This window comes from Poecilia latipinna, unplaced genomic scaffold, assembly GCF_001443285.1.
Source record: "Poecilia latipinna isolate Pla-1442-1.1 unplaced genomic scaffold, P_latipinna-1.0 Scaffold275, whole genome shotgun sequence".
NCBI classification, from domain to species: domain Eukaryota; kingdom Metazoa; phylum Chordata; class Actinopteri; order Cyprinodontiformes; family Poeciliidae; genus Poecilia; species Poecilia latipinna.
The window spans coordinates 328,942-346,058 of record NW_015112891.1 but is presented as its reverse complement, the minus strand read 5'-3'; the positions used below and the strand labels follow the sequence as shown (position 1 = coordinate 346,058).

General features: G+C 37.5%; 1 long non-coding RNA gene across 1 annotated transcript in view; it reads left to right on the top strand.

Annotated features, from left to right (window-relative positions):
• LOC106948142 (uncharacterized) overlaps positions 1–176 on the top strand; it is a 3,732-nt gene extending 3,556 nt beyond the window's left edge. Inside the window, exon 2 of the long non-coding RNA XR_001425120.1 lies at positions 11–176. This is a non-coding gene — a long non-coding RNA (uncharacterized LOC106948142). The remainder of the gene's footprint in view (positions 1–10) is intronic.
• The last annotated feature ends 16,941 nt before the right edge of the window (positions 177–17,117 follow it).

Genomic DNA, 17,117 nt, shown 5'->3' with positions numbered 1-17,117 from the left:
AACAGAAAAGGTGTGACGATTGCAAGAGTGCCTAAATGTAAAAATTTATTGTTTTCCAGAAAGCACAATCAAACAACCCTCTCTGGGTTCTTCATAGAAAAAATCCAGGAAGGATTATAGTCCGTATTTTCCGAACTATGAGCCGCACCGGACTATAAGCCACAACCCCAAAGTTTTTTTTTTAAAAAAAACAGTAAACATACACATATAAGCCTCAGATATCTCTGTCGCTCCAGGTTTTCCACAACGATGCAGCAGCAGCAGCAGAGGGGGGCGGACACCCAACATTTGAGTCATAACAGGTCAACTGAATATCACATTTATTAGGGTTGAAAAAGAAAAAGTTGCCAAGTTTAGATTTAACTGAACTGATTATGGTAGTTTCCAAACGGTAACTGTAGCAGTAAAAGTGCTGATCCTTCGTGTCTGCTGCTAGCATGTGCTAAATGAAAATGGGCGCTTTATTCCAACTTTATTCTGCTTCTTCTTCTGCTGCTGCTTATTCTTCTTCTTTAGATTTCAACAGCAGCTTGCATCCATTATTGTTGCACTGCTGCCATCTACTGGATCCTAATATCTATACCTCAAATTCTCATAATGATCCCAGTATTATTTAAAAAAAATAAAATAAACACTCTTCTTTTCCCCCTCAATGTTATTTAACTGATCAACAACATTCTCACATTTCAATTCCCTATTAAAACCTAATTCTGTTTTAATGGGCACTTTCTTCCTTTATTTCCAATTTTTTGACTTCCAATGATTCACTTCTTGCTAAAGAGCCCCCTGGTGGTTGCCGAAAAATCCATAAGTGGCTTGTAGTCCGGAAAATACGGTATATGAAAAAAAACCTGAATTCTCAGGGGGCCGGACCAAATGTGGAGGCGGGCCAGATCTGGCCCGCGGGCCGTAGTTTGGGGACCACTGCTGTAGATGTTTGCATTTTCCTGATTTTCCTTACCACTATGTTATAACGTAGATTGTGATCATAGATTGTGTGGAGGCTTGTGTGTCTCTGATTTTCCACCGTAACACTTAACTCTGACACAGGACAAGCTTGTAGTCTGTCATAACCCAACTCCTTCAGGCCAGTTCAGACACCAGATAACAGAAGCACAGATGAAAAGTGATGAAGGAAGAGAAAATGGAAAGAAAATAAACTGAAGGAAAGTGCTCAGAGACCCATCAGATCCCTGGTGTGTGTTGATATATTAGCCTAACCTTCACGGCAAGACTTCACCCTCTCTGTCTTGCTGCTGCGCCCCCATTATATTAGTCTTGGACCGAGTGTCTGAAGTCTCTGTGCGACAGGAAGTAATGCTGTTAGTTTTAATCCCAGATCCTTTTACTTCCATCTGTCATTTCCAACTGCCATTCTTGGCTTGATTAACAATTTCATCAACCGGTATCTTTATTGGGCAATGGAGACACTGAAAGAAACCAGTCCCTTTCCAGTGCTCTCTACCCAAGGCCAACTTTTGGGTCCATAATGGAGATAAAGTTGTCATTATCTGTCCTTCTGGTTTATCCACATATTGTACTGGAAACTGTAGATTAGTTGAAAAAAATTGCTTTCATGTAAATTAAAAAAAAAGTCAATAAATTCGATTCAAACAAAATGTTCGCATTCTTCAAAGGATTGAATCCCTGTGTCAAATTAATATTTTTACATGAAATGTAATGGCAATTGTCAACTTTTTGCATGTTTGCTTTTTCAAACTTAAGACTTAAGGTGTCTCCAGCTGTGGAAAACACACTCCCAGATGTTATATATTTTTCACCTCTGTATCACTCTGGCAGTCCTTGTCAACTACAGACCCATCCAATAAATTAGATTAATGAAAAGTTAAAGTTAAGTCAGTAACTCACAAGTTAAGCACATTGCAGAGATTAATTCCACACAGAATGGTGTTTTAAAGCTTTTATTTCTGCTAATGATAATAATCTCTTGCGTGCGGCTAATGAAAACATGACATTTAAATATTCACAGAAACACAGTAGGAAACATATTGCAAAGGTTTTGCTGTTTTAGGAAACGCTAACATTGGCTCTGCAAAGATTCAACGCAACAATAATTGAAGACGGAGGAAAGACAGAACTGCCATCAGATAAGCAGATGATAAACAAAAGGCATAAAGCAATTTGTTATTCTCTGTACAGCAGGTTCACTGTTTCTTCATGCTGATCTGTGCTGACATGGATCCAGCCAGATGTGAGTTTAGTGAAAGCAATTACATAGATTGAATGTAAATCAATAACACACAAACACAAACGCACACATCTACACACTTATACATGGAGGTACACACTCACACAAACACACACCACATAAATAAGAAATTAAGTGATTACTACATTGAGTGATTACTCCGGGAAGTATCTCACTCTTGTGGAAGTGACAAAGTGATGGAATGTGTTGCTTGGCTTTTAATTAACAAAAGGCTGATAAGACGTTATTAGGTGCTAAAGTTAGTTGTGTGTGCATGTGCTTTAGTGTGGTTGCATTTCCGTATTTTGTTCAATGACGTTCTTGTCATTTGGCCATTTCACATAATTAACAGGCATTTGATTTGAAGGACCTACAAAGACATTAACCCAAGTTAATCCTCCAAAAACATTTACGCTACAGCTCTGCTTTTTAAAGCCGGTGCTTTATTCTGTATTAGTGCCTGCTTTATCAGCCAGCAAGCCGACGCTTTGCTGGAAACAGTGAAGGAGTTTTAATGACACTGATGCTTTTTTTTTTTAAATTATTTATTTCACACTGGGAACCCAGGTCTCTCTGAGGTTTATAGACAGTTTTCTTTTGTAAGTTTTCAGAAAAACAACTAAGTAAGTCTTTGTTGACCCGGCATGCTAACTTCTCCAGAGATTCTCAACTTTTGAAAAAAAAAAAACAACAACAACAAAGCTAAACTATGGAAAGTAAAAATTAATTAAAGGTCCATATCCAAGCTAACAATCTATCTTTGATCACCAAGCAGCCAGTTTATGAATAAATGTACTGCTTCAGTATAAAATTATTCTCTTTTGTGCTCTCCAGTCAGGTTGCAGACCACATCACAGCGCTGAGAATGCCTTTGTAAGAATTTTGAAGAATTTTGGGAATGATGGATTTAAAATTTCTGTCTTAACACTATTCAATTCCAGTGCTGTTTTTGACATGCTTGTTCATAAAATACTGTTTGAAAGACCGGAACAATAGCTGGGATCTGGTTTCTGTGTTCAAATGGTTTGGTGCGAAACTGATGTTACGTGTACAGCAGAGTTCGTCCTGCTGATCTAAGATACACCCATCTACTTACAAGTTCTTTTTGTGTGGTTTCGGGAACTGACGGTCTGACGGAACAAGCCCCCCTCTTCCTAACTGTCTGCACTCCTCCTGAGTGTCACGCTAAGAAAATAGCATCTAATTATCTAGCATAAACATTAAAAAAAACATTGTCCACGTCAGTTAAACTGATTTCAAAAAGCTTCACATGGTATGACTTTGCAAACAAAAAAAACATTTAAATCAAAATCAAAATATTTGTTTTGATGTAAATGGAAATTTGTCCTGAATTACCAGAACATTTTACACCTTAAAATGTTCTAATAATAAAACAAGTTTTCCAACTTACCAATAAAAATGGAACCCAAACTTATATTTTCCTAATATTAGAGGAAAGCACTGCATTTCATCACCAAGCATGAAAAAACAAGTAAATAATGACGCTTTTAATGCAAAGTTGCTCTAGAATTTGCATTGAAAGTTCATTAAAAGTGCCGACTTTGCATTAAAGTGGTATTATTTACAAACAAATGCAAAATTTACACTTTTAATGGACTTTCAAGGCAACTTTTAAAGCAACTTTATTAAACGTGTCATTATTACTGAATGACGCTTCATGACAACAGTCAGACATTCATAAAGACTCCTTCGTGTTCATTACAGGTATTATGTCATGTTTGTAACAGTGTCATGTCAGTCTTATGCACACCCTGTCAAATAAAGTGTTATTGTTTTTGTTTTGTTTTGTTTTTTTAAATTAGCATTATCTAACATGTTAACATGGAGAAATATACAGTTAAGACCAAAATCCCTCATATCCCTGTCAGATTTAAGTCTAAAGTAATTTTCTAATGTTTCTTTTGATCAGAAGCCAAAATAACATTTCTGAGCAGCCAGAGTCCTGACTGGAATCCAATACAAAATCTGTGGAGGGAAGATTAGGGTGATTGCAAGGAGGCCTTTAAACCTTAGAGACTTGGAACTCATTTTACAAGGACAGGCAGGACAGCTGAGAGTAGCTTGACCTAATTCCCTCTCTCTCAATTCATCTAATTATTTCTGCTCAAAATGTACCATTGACCGAGAAATGGATGTCCAAATGTTAACAGTTGCATCTGTTTTCACTCCCCAGTAGGTTTTCGCATTCGTTAAACACTAGTCTTGTGTTTTATTAATTATTTTTCTTCCTTTGTTTTCTGTCTTTTTGCATATTTTGAACTGGAACAATAAAGCATTCAAATGCACTTTACTTGTTGCATTTTTTTTTTAAATTTCTGTACAAGCTATCTGTTCTCACATGTAGACTGTTTTCTTGATTGGAAACAATAAAAGGGATTTAAAAAGAAAAGGGCGGTACAGAAAAAAAAAACATTGGAGCAGCTTCCAACCTCCCAAAAATCTGTAATTACTTTTCCCTTCATCTTTCCCTCGTTCACCTTCTCCCCGAGTCTGATTACTTACCTAGGAGAAAATCTAATTGACACAGCAAATTGGCAAACACACTGTGAGAACTTCAGCACCGAGCCAGTCGATCCCAACTAGATAATTGGGAGAAATATAGCTTTGCACAGTCCCAGGTCTTTGTAGGAGGATTTTATAGGTGGGGATGTGGTATCTGTCTTTTCAGCCTGGTGATTAGAATCAAATAGAGTCTGTAATTACAGATTGGAACACCACTGGGAAGGCTAAAGAGCAAGGAGGAGGAAGGGTGGGGAGACTTCCCTCACTTCTTTGTCAAGGTGCACGCAAAGCTTAGTTTGGAGCTACTTTATAAAGTATTTCTTAAGCTGGCGCTTTGTGCCTGTGTAATACCTTTGTTTTTCTGCTTATTCTTAGCTTGTGGCTGTTAGAAGTGGGAGGTTTTCTCTCAGATGCCCGATAAGGTCAGTCAGTTTAACTTAAGGGTTTTACCTCCAGGTGGTGGAGATTTAAAGTCAACACAAATGTAAACACAGTCTTTGTTTTGCTTCATGAAATATTTAGTACGGTGGCTCAGAAGAGTCAACAAAATTCAAAAGACTGTTCTGTTGTGGCTTTTGCATTTTGTTGACCTTTCTGAGCCACTATAGCTTGAATGAAATCTTAGCTTCAATTAGACATCCAATCTCTTTTTATTATGTTTGCTTTAATTTTTTTTAAACCCTTTGCCTTAAGAAATCACAGATTTACTGTCAAGAGGCAAATATTACATTTTTCTCCACATCCAGGATTTATTGTGTTTTAACAGATATTGTGATAGGATGAAGCACTATTATGCTAACATTTTACTGTCCATTTAGTTTTTAGTTTTCTGCTGGATGATAATTCGGAAAATATCAAACACTTTTATGAATAAGGACTTATTCATACACAATTTTGTCAGCGTAAAAGTCCTTCACAGGTGAAGTTCAACACATTGTCATATATCTACAATATTCTTGTGTATGGGACTATCTTGCAACTCTTGCTTTGTAATTATTAATATTTTCTCATGCAGAGCAACGTTCAAACAGTGCTGTTAAAACTGTTTTGCCGTTTAAAGATTTCTGAAGTTCTTGCTTTGCTGCCACACTGAAATGTTTCGAATCATTGAACATTTTTTTACTTTAATATCAGAGAAAGATAACCTGAGTAAATACAATTTCTTTTTTTTTTTTTCCACATGAGGGTTCGGTTTTTATTCAGGGAAAAAGCAATCCAAAACCACTTGGCCCTGAAACCCGACCCACGTGTGAAGACAAAAAAGTCGGCATTTGATATAACTGCCTGTGAGTCTTTGTCATCGTTGTGGTGAAGTTTCAGCCATTCTTTGCAGATTTGTTTTAATTCAGCCACATTGTTCTCGCTGGATCCAGACTTTGATTAGGTCCCTTCAGAACTTCAGCTTTTAGACTATTCAGACGACCACCATCATGTCTGGCTGTTGTTAGAATGTCTTTTTTTTTTTTTTTAAGAAAGAAACACTAGTTTTTCCCCCCCTCGCGCCCCCCCCCCCTCCCCAAAAAAAGAATAAAAAATTCACTTTTGCCTCAGTGATTACAGAATATTTTCCCCAAAGTTTTGGGATTCATCACAATCTCTATGTTGTATTTGTTGCTGCCTCTCGGCCAGGACTCTCTTGGAAGAGGTTTTTAATCTCAATGGGGTTTTATTTTATCCTGGTAAATAAAAATAAATAAAACAAACAAAACATTTTTTTAGAAAATGTAAGATAGGCCCTTGGGTTGTTGAGTTTTCCCTTTGCCAAATAAAGCCTGTTGTGCTGTAGATATATATATATATTTTTTGTCTCCTGAATGTGTTGCTGATGCAACATATGCAACTTTTTGTAATCTGTCTGTCCTAAATTTCATCTGTTTGTGGATTAAAAATATCATTTAAAAAGTGCATATTTATATTTATTCACTCAAGTTACCTTTGCCTGATGTGAAAATTATTTTTGATGATCTGAAACCTTTAAACGTGCACAAAGAAGTAAAGCATGAAATTATTATTTCCATAATCCAAACCAAGACAGCTTGTGTAAAAGATTCCAAATAAAAATCTGATCACTTTTAAGAGACAGAGTGAGGCAAATCGGTTATTTTACTCTCAACAAGTTTTGCATGAAAGCTTACCTTTCAATGAAAAGATGCACAACAATTTGTGGATCCAAATATTTTGTTTGCATCTCCATTTTAAAACCTGGTTGCTGTGAGGCTTATCCCCCTCAAGTCGACATCCACACAAGAAGCTCAGAGGGAATGTGACTTTACAGCCAAAGAATAGCAAACCTTGAAAACCATTTTTTCTCCTTAAGAGAGGTTTAAACCTTTTGTCTGTTTATTTGACTTGCAAAACACAGATAAAGAGCAAGAAACCAACAGGAAATGTTCTTATGAAAAAGACATTTTAACCATTTTACATAAAAAAAAAAAAAATAAAGAACTGAGGTTCTGATTGCACCTCAGTTCAATGAGGAATTACCTCTCACTAGACTGCATGTGCTTTTCCTTCTGTCATCCATCGGTTTCACTTGCTGTAAATCAACATTTCCAAGAAGAAGATCCGTTGAACATGCAAAATCAAGATATTCATCGGGAGGGGCCCAAACAGCAGCAGCAGTCCCCACAAATAGATCAGTGCTGCTTCAAGTTCACAATGTAATTCCTCCTGGAGTATTTGACCTCTGCTTGCTCCCTGTTTCCTGCTTTCTACACAGCAGAGCTAAAAGGGTGGGGTCAGTCCGGTTAATGCAGAAGACCCAGGCCTTCTTTCTGTTCGTTCGAGCATGTGGCAGCGGATACCAACCCCCAAAACCCACCCCAAGGCAGCCTGGCCAGCAGTGACCCTGCTGACAGAAAGAGCAGATGAGACTGAGAAAAAAAAAAAAATACAAGAAAAGCTATCAAACAAAGAAAGTGAGAGAGAAAGCTAGACAGGAGGGAGAGAATGTGAAAATGAAACAGAAATGAAATGAGTGCAGAACGGAAAAGCCACAAATAAAAGTGACGGAGAGAGAGAAATGTGTGACAACTAGAGACAAAATCCACAGAGACAAAAGACTAAAAAAAAAAAAAAAAAAAATAGGAGACGGAGGGAGGAGTAAAGCCGAAACAGGCTGGGGCAACAACTGCTGCTGCACAAAGCAGCCCTAAAGGCCATCACAGACCAGTCGTCCAAATGTCAGCCCAGTCAGGACCACCCTGGGAAGCCAGCGAGACCCTCCAGGGAAATCCACTAAAGCAGATAAGTTCTGACAAGAGAGAGCTGACCAACATCTTACCCACACTTCCGTGTTTCCCAGAAGTTAGTGCGTCTGAGGCACTTGTGTTGCCAAACTTCATTTCACCCCTTAATATTCAACACAATCCTCACAGCAGCCATTGCCTGCACAAGTCCTCTTCTAAACCTAATATAATAGGAGTTGGGGGCCTTTGTGCTTAAAAAATTTTAAACGGGAAAAAAAAAAAAAAAAAAAACATGGATGGTGGAGGGTGATGCTAAAATGGCCCCATTCTTTCAGTCTCCTATTGATGCAGAGCTGAGGAGAAAAAAAAAATTGTTCAGTCAAATGGAACCGTCGAGGAGTATGTGAAAGAAAAAGTAATGAGTTAACATGGAGATGGAAATACACAAGCAGGGACAGAAAAGCTGAAAACAAAAGAAAACAAGACTAGAAGCAAGATGCTGTCTCCCCGCTCAAGGGATGGAGATGAGGGCAAAAATTTGAGCCAAGAAGAGGGGAGAGCAGGAGGAGAGGGAGGAGGGAGGGAGAAAAAAGTAGGCAAGCTGGAAAGAGCAGTCTGATTAATTGAGACAGAGTCAACTGACCGCAAGTCATTAAGCTGCCACAAGGCTGAGCGCCAGTCACTATTCATTCTCCTCACTACCAGTCTCTGCTTCTCTACTCTGAGCCTGGATCATCCCTGCATCACCTCCCTGCCACTTTCACACACTCACCAGAAACATGGGCGTCCAGACAGGGGGATGCTCTGAAAAAAAAAAAAGAAAGAGGTTTTGTCTTTGATGGGCCCTGGGAGGGATGTCATAAGGGATTGTTTGTCTTGAGTTGGGGATGATGGATATTGATTATTCCACTGCTTCAGGACTGAAACTCTCATGACTTTGCAAATCTGAAGATTAATGAACAGGGGCTGAATGATAGCAGAAAGTTTCCTGTCATGCGAAAACTGGAACAACATGGGTTGAGTTGTGAGGCTTGCAAGTACATTATGCAGATGGTTGCAGAGGAAGAAAAAAAAAGTTTACCAAAACCAAGAAATGAATGGAAAAAATAACTCAAAAAATCTTCAAAGTAATAAAATGGAAATTATAGCAACATTTGCTCTTGGCTACTGAACTCTCACAGTCTGCGCATTTTTTAGGCACAGATTGCACAATCCCCATGAGAGATCTTCTACTCCAGGCTTTTGTACTGGAAGCTCCTCCTACAAGAAGATGGGCCATTCGTTGGTACACAATAACATTAGCGCATTGCAAATAATAAAAAAAAAAACAACGTCCATTTAAAATGAAGAGACCAACACAAACACCCCAATATATTAGCGATGGAGCTCACAGGCTTCCTGTTCTGATTTGATGGAAGCAAAACAGCATTTGGGGAATTTTTCCCGTTGAGATCAAGTAACCAGCAGGTGAACGAATATCTTCACATTCTCCGTGGAGTACAACCAAGCAGCACGGTTTTGTAAGCCATGCTAGATGTAACCAAATAAAAGTGTGCAGTCGTTGGTTGTTTGCATACATGTGTGCTCTGTGGAAGTTAGTCCACCACTGCAACTACAAAGCTTTTTTCCTGACCAACCTCTAAACCTGGTAACCCGAGTTTAACCTGAAAAACTGTGACTTGGCCCATTTCCACCTCTCAGATGCTGATAAGATGCCAATAGATTTGGCATTAACAGTTAAATGCCAAAGGTTTCACCATCCTCATGTAGGGTTTGTAATTTGTTAATTTACTTTATCTGGATTAAGTAAAGATAATAATAAATATATTTCTTAAAATTGTGATGCACATCCTTAATTAATCTCAAGGCACTGTTGCTCGGTATTTTAGATCTAATATGACACCAGAAAGCAGGAAAATTAGAAATAAAATATTTGAGGCTAAATAAATGTGTGTCTATGTGATTTGATGTGTGTGAGTCAAAATGATGATTTCTCATCAGTTTGTACGTCATAGTATGTGTGTGTATGCCCTGCAGTGCAGCGCGATGTGTTACGTCTGCCGTCGTGGGCGTAAGTTCTGGGTGGAGACGTCTCGTTACGTTGTGGAGGATTGTTCTACGCCCTCCCTACCACCACCTGACGAGTGGATTTAGTTACTGGCTAATGGGTCTCACCCACCTGGCTTCTTCACTGGGGACAACATGGCCCAGTTCTTCACTGCAGTCTGCAAATGACACCATCGAGTCAACTCAGGGAAATCTGGATAACACAAGTAAAAAGAACAGATCTTCAAAGCTTCCCTGAATCAGGTCTACTGATACACTCCTGGTTTGACAGTAGTTCCAGTTTTGTCCATGCGGCCGCACTTTACTATTGTAATAACTGTTTTCTAATTGCTGATATGCATTTCTGATTGAACGTAAGAAGGATAAGTTATCAAAGTGTCCCTTTTGAAGCTTTAAAATCTTGGATAGTGTTTAAGTTGTTTCTGCTCAATTTGGCGTCTTGAGCTAATTACAGCACAAGGGCTGATCTCAGCCATCAAATAGTGTCTTGGCGTCCATCAAAACAAGATTTCGCAAGGAGGATATGCTCATACTCCCAGTTCTCCTATATAAAACCCAGATTGACTAAGGTTTACTTATAAATCCTTGACCTTGTTGATCAGTTAGCATCCACAGAATGATCACATTTATCCATTAATGCAGTTAAATTATTATTATTATTATTTTTTTTAAAAGATTCAAAAGCAACATAATTACAACACATCATACTGGTTCCATCGTGGTACCAAACCTATATGGCTAAATACTGAAAAGTTACAAAAAAAATGTCTCGAAAGATCAGGTAGAAAATAGCCCAGCCATTATAATATATGTAAATGCATGTAAATGCATCTATTCATAATTTTGAGTGATGGGGTTTCCCTTAAGGAAATGCTCCAGAGAAAAGTTAATATATGCTCTTGCAGCTAACCCATTGAAAGTGGCTGCATTTAAACATCTTGCAAAATGTCACACAACACACCAGGTCCAGGTTTTATTAACTCTGACAGAAAGCATTCCGCTTCGGAGTTGGTTGTGCATTTAAACATTTCAATATTGGTGCCTTCGTTATGCAATAGGTAATTTGCAATGCAAAGCCCAAGGAAGAACATGCCGTGCTGGCTTGCATAATGCTTCCTAAAAACCTTCTCTCAGATGGATAAAGACCTTTAAACCTCCACACACCCAGTGTAAAAACATTCCAACTTCTTGGCAGTAAAAAATTACCATCAGGATCTTCAAATTAACTTTGACCAAATGTTCAATAAAAGTAGTTTTCTAGTGAACAGACAGAACAAGTGCCTCTTTAGAGGCATGCAAATGTCTGAGCAGAGCACAGAAATGAAGAGAAGAGTTGAAATTCTGATGTCTTAAACAAACAAGCAAACAAAAAAAAAAAAACACCAACACTATAAGAAGATTTGCGTCTCGCCTGTTTGTATTTGGTCAAACTAAGATATGAGATTGTCTGGTCATTTTGTTTTAAATGTTTCAAAGTGGCTGAGAGATGGTCAAACTAATTTAAATTTAGATCCTCTACGTTCTGCTTTCTTCATGCTGGTTTTTAGGCCACTGCAACACATTCTTGCTTTTCTTTTTTGTCTTTCATCCTGTTGTAAATTGATTGTTACATGACTGTGATGACCTTTTTAGCCAAGCTTCACCTGTTGAGCAGACAACCTCAAATAGGATATGAAAGAAAAATAAAACGTGTTGATCTTTCTCTTTGGTGAGGAGGCAGTAATTAGGCTTGATGAGGCATTGCTGTTTAGAGAAGCTGATAATATCTAGTAAAACTGGTAAAGACGAAACGGCAAATTCTCTTTCAACAGATCTATTAGCAGAAAAATACAATCAGATGTAAGCAATAATGACTTTCCGCTGGGATGTAATTATTATTTAATGCTGCTGGTAGTTAGCTTTATGCTGGGATTTGCCGTAAATCTTTTTTACAGGGAGTGAAAATGGGAGCACTTGGTTTTCAAGTCACTTTCTCCTGCTGTAACTCAGGAATAAACATGAAATCCAGAAGGAAACATGAATTGTGACCTCAAAACTGAAATAACTTGCTTCAAAGCAAAGTGTGCTGTGTTCTTTGCCAGCTACAATGGTGGGGGGAAAAAAATGGGCATCTATATGGGACATACATTTTTGTGTTCTGTTTAAAACTTTCTCATAAAAAATATGTAATTGAAATCTATATACTTTAATTTTGCTCTTTTTTTTCTTTTTCTTTCATACTTGAATTTCTTTACTGCTGTTTAAGGTTCAAGATATGGAGCAGTTTTTTTGTTTTTATATATATATATATATATATATATATATATATATACTTCATGCAGGTGTTACTTCAGCTCACATCCAGAGGTGATATTTCTGGCCTTACTCATCTTTTCTCCCTCATTAAAGCAGTCCAGTATTTCTCACGGCCGCCAATGAAAGCTGTTTCCATTAGCTGTCCTGCTCTGATGTAGGCTACATCCACTGCTCAGCCTAAAGGGAATCTAAGTGCAGGCTGCTTTATTTCACTGGAATCCCTGAATCCGATAGTAATGCTTGCTGTTCAATGGTGGGATGAGTAATCAGTACCCCAGGGTGGGAGTTGCTCCCAGCTGTCTTGCAGCACGAAAGCTCTATAAAATAAAAGTGAAATCCCTATCCCAGCAGCTGCATTAAATAGCTAACTAATATAAATCAGAATTATCCAGCAGGACGGCCATTCTAATATGTCAGCAGGAGAATTAAATCAGCCTTTAAACGCCGTGGCGTCGTTTGTTTCTGTCTCCGATGTTATTCCTTTTCTTTCGGTGTCCGCATCTCAGCATAGCCTCCACCATTTACAGTGTTGTAGTTGAATATTTTTATTTTAAGTAATTTTTCAGTCATTCTGGTACCATCTGCAATATCAGATTTACGACACACAGGGATGTCCTAAAGCACAAGGTAAAAAAAAAAAAAAAAAAATAATAATAATCAAACTCTAAATACCTTTCATCCTTTGCCTATATATATATTTCGGGACAATTAGTGTTAAGTTATTTTCTTAAAAGTAGTGATTATTTCTGAAGGTAGTATGTTTCACTTTTGTACAACGAGTCTCTTGTAATTAAAAGGCATATAAGTTCTGATCGGCAAGACCAATGGGGATGGATCCAGAAAGACAAAATTAATTATTAAGATAAGAAAGGATGTACAGGATCCGCCTCTAGACTTGGTTTGATTAACAGAAGGGGATGTCGATAAAATAATTGGTCTGGCTTCGTTGCCTTTGGCATGTTTTAAGATGAAATAGTCAAATGAGCGTAAAAGAACAATGTTTAACACGTATCAGCAGAAGTGTGATTGCTGTTTATGCATAAATGGGTTTCTTTACAACAGTAACATACAAGTGTTTTTTTGTTTGTTTGTTTTTGTTTTTATGACACTCTTCTTATTAGAGACATCCATTTGTTTCGAACGTTTTAGTTTAAGCAGCAGGTGGCACCAAATCCCAAACACTAGACCTTTAACGGCCAGCAGACCAGAGCAGTAAGTCCTAGGTCCACTGACCATCTTCCTCAATGTAAATTTTAAAAATCTCCAAAGGAAAAAAAAACAACTAATTTAACAGATGGAGCAGATTAAACAAATAAAAAAAAATCTGATATTTTGTGAAAAACAAAATAAAGAAATGTAACAAATGCAAAATTCACTACATTTGAGACAAAAAGCCGATAGAACAAATCCTTAAGCATCAGCCTGTTCTACTCAAACCTCATCTTATTATTGAAATTGGTGAATTTAGGATATTTCAAGATGAAATGTTACACATTTTGTTTTCAGGAACCTACTAATTTGTTAATACATATCAACTGCTGTAAAAAATAAACAGTGAAATAAACTCTAAGACAGAGGTAAGAGAACCAGAGTTAAAGGAACTGATCCCTCCCAACAAATGAACACTAATCTCAAATATTTCAATGTATTTAATTGTGAATGCAGCAAATTGTCCTCATTTGTGCAAAATAATCCCCCAATTACAGCTAGATATATTGTACTTGGTTGTGTCAAAATACAACATATAGCATCAAAATAATTATTTCCAAAGTAAGGGATTTTAATACATATACAAAAGAAAACTAGGTGGATCTGAACCTTTACAAAAAAAAAACAAAAAAACAAAACGGTTCTGTTGTTTCATTATTAATACTCCATGCACTCAAGAAAAGATATGGTTTCAATGCCCTATAAGAAATGTAATATGATGAAATGTGAGCTTGCTTTTGATGTGACGCGTCCTCAGCAGTGTTGTCTCAGTCCATCTGCTTCAATTTCAGAGTTATGCTCGGTGTCAGCCACGCAAGATGCCTGCTCTTTGGGGTATTGATGCATAGATCAATGAGGGAGACATATAATCCATGCCAGTGCTGCAGGATTACATTATCCCGTTTTAATCGAGAGAGCAGCGTTCTACTGTAAAGCCTCTGCAATTCCACAAAGGAGGAAAAAGGACATTGACTGGTACACACACGTAGAAAAAAAAAAACAACAGAAAAGGATCCTCTGTATGTAGTTTTTGACTTGGGTGAGGGAAATTCCTCGCTTTCCAATAAAAGGTAGTGAATGTGGGAAATGCTGTTAAGAGATTTTTTTGTATAAAACACAAAGCAAGTCGTGGAAACACAAATGTATTCACACAATCTGCTACTCTATTCTGTTCTATGAATTTGTAAGACCTTTAGCTGGATGGATATAAAAAAAAAAATTGCCTTATAATAATCCCTGGCTGAGGTGCTCGTGAAAGGTGGCATTTGTATTCAAAGTCAAAGTGCGTTTACCATCAAAGAGTTTTACGGGAAATCCAGTCGTCTCTCTACTTCATTTAGGCAGCAGAAAGATATGAAGGAGTAGAGATTAAGGGAGAGCAGCAAAGAGGAAGACGTGAGATAAAAAAAAGTAACCTTCAGGGATTAGCACTTTATACTTGAAGCAAATTAACCCTTTCATTACCCTTATTCCCTGCTAGCCGTAATTGGCTTTGTATAGGTAACAGATGCATTCGAAAAGTACTACAGCAGTATTTTTAAAGCGTGCAAGTCCGTTTGCAGATTAGAATTATTTTGGAAAACTCAAGCATTAATATGCCGCATTTGTCATCTTATTACCTCAACAACAGGATTTGCTAAATCAAGCTTAGATTTGCACACAGGCAACTGGTTATTAGAGCTTCCTTCTAAGACACACCATTGTTTTTAGAAGACACTTTGTCCTGACCTCACCGTCTCCTTAGACATTAAGTGGATTGCTTTTTTGGCAATTATGTCAAGTAATAGTGTGGATTTCCCATAAACACAAACCCTTGCATACAGCAACAAGCCGTTTATTAAACAGAGTTGTTTCTCTGTTGCTTGGTGTTTGTGTTTTTGGTAGATATTTGAAACTTAGCTCTAAGACTTCAACCCCTGCACATTCAACCTATTTCAAGAAACTACATACAGACAGAGCAAACAATATGAGTATTCTGATTATAGTTACTGATTTTTAAGGGGTGGCACCTACCTGCATGAGTTATGTAAGAGTAGGAATAAGGTTTAATTTAGGCATTCTTTACGATTGACAGCAATAACATTTAAAAAACATAAAAACCACAACTGGAGTCAACACCAGACCTTTCAACTGCACACTGATTATTTATTCCTTTCTTTTGGAGAAAGTTAAAATCGATCTATAATCAATCTGTCTGATTACCTTTCTTCAGCTGTCATGCATTAAGACTGGGTGCATCCAGCCACATGTCCAGTGAGCACTAGAAACAGGGATCTATGGCTCTTAAACAGGTAGAGAAGATGAATGATTGAATGGGAGAAAGGTGCAAAGATTTGTTAAAACAACAGCCTCAGATTTGCTGTTCTTAATATTATTTTTTTGCATTAACAACACAATGTTCGTTAGCATGAAACAGGATGGATGCTACATACGGTGAAGGGTCAAGCTTGAACTGAGGTTTCATATTTTGATGACCAATTCTTTCAAACAATGTTAGTGATTTATAAAACCTTTACTCTACCTTGGGGGGAAAACAAGGGAATCTTATCTTTTCTAAAAATAAAAAAAATCTCATATCGTCTTTGCGAACCCAACATGGTGTATTATGTCATCTGCTGAGCTGAATTAATACTTACACCCCTTTCCGCAAGAGATTAACAGCTTTTTTTTTTTTTTCCTGATTCCTACATTTTACTTTACAGGTTGTCGTCAACTCTGTTTCAGTTTGTCCCATTTTAGAGAACTGTGGCGCGTGCTAACAGCACAAGTCTCATGGGTGTTTTGTAGCGACTGAAGGTCAGCTGGATATCACTCAGGTCATGGATTAACAGCCCTCTGGAGGCTTTTCATCTTTGTGAAACAGAGGATATATACTTTGTGGTTTGACCTTAGGAAGGTTGCTTTTGGTCTCAATGGGATCTTACGACATAATTTCACTGGTTCAGTGTCCAAGGTGAATTTTCAAGAAATAAACCGGCAAAGTAAGATAGATTCTCTATTTTTTTTTCTTTTCAGTTTCAAATTTCAAAACAAGGAGTCCCTTAGCAGAAAGATAAAGCCTTGATTGTACAATTGGACAACCAAGACATGTACTATATACCAGCCTATTGTGTGTTTCGCTTGAAAAATATGAGCTAGGAATTGTGAAGGCCTTTTTTTTTTCTGTAGCTGAGCTGTATGTCAGCATTGCGCAGTACAGCAAAGGCAAATACTGTGACTTGCCAGGCATTCTGCAGGGGATCAACTGTTCTTAAGGGATCAACCGTTCATTAAACATGGAAGAATTTCAAAAACAAGAATTTCCACATCTATTATGACTTTTCTTCTTTCCTAGTTGTATTCATTCACGACAGAAAAGCCCAAAGCTTTTGAATTTTCAGGTGGGATTTGAAAGATTTCAGTGCTGCAGAAAGTCTTGATTTCTAAAAGCCACTATTTTGTTTCATCAGCTTCAAAAGAAAAGTTTAAGAAATCATACGAGCCTGCACAGCCTTTAACTAATTGATAGGTTGCCCCTCTACATTCACCCTCCTGAATGTTGAGAAGTGAAAACATCTTAGATTAATAAAAATATTTTGCTTCAGACTTTCTGACAATAAACTAAAAGTGGTCTCTTAAATCAAATA